The sequence below is a fragment of the Arachis duranensis genome, chromosome 2, assembly GCF_000817695.3.
Source record: "Arachis duranensis cultivar V14167 chromosome 2, aradu.V14167.gnm2.J7QH, whole genome shotgun sequence".
Taxonomy (NCBI): Eukaryota; Viridiplantae; Streptophyta; class Magnoliopsida; order Fabales; family Fabaceae; genus Arachis; species Arachis duranensis.
In genome coordinates, this window is record NC_029773.3 from 85,745,637 (window position 1) to 85,746,272 (window position 636).

The following is a 636-nucleotide window of genomic DNA, read 5'->3' on the forward strand; positions in this document are numbered from 1 at the left end:
CAGCCATCCGGCTCACGGTTAAATCCATAACCAGCCGTTTCATCAACAATTACAGCCTTTCGGCCCATGGCATAACAAGCACTTCCACCACCATCCTCCGCATCTCACATAATCATGCTTGATCCTCATTGATCATTCATTTTCCCCTTGCTTCACTTGCAAGTTACCACATTCATTAGCCTTCCTTCTCATAGCTAGACATATCATAATGATTTAAGGTATAAGTGGTGAGATCGGAGGCTTAGAAGTATGAAATTTGGCTTTTAAAACTCAAAAATCAACTTTGGGATGAAAACAGGTCCATGCGTACACGCACTCCACGCGCACGCGTGGATGGCCTCGAAAACTCATCGACGCGTAAGCGTCATGCACGCTAACGTGTGGATTGAAAACTAGTCAAACGCCGCGCACGCGTCAACCACGCGTACGCGTGGGTACTCTCGTGCCCCAGGCACAAAACTGGCACAGTTCTGGCATAACTCTCTGGAAAATGGCTGGGCATTGGGTGCAGCACATCGGCGCGCCCGCGCACATCACGTGCACGCGTGGATGGCGCTTTCGAGAAGAACGGCGCGTATGCGCCAAGTGCGCCTACGCGCGGGGGGTCATTCTGCTAAAAATTTTCTAAGTTAAAAA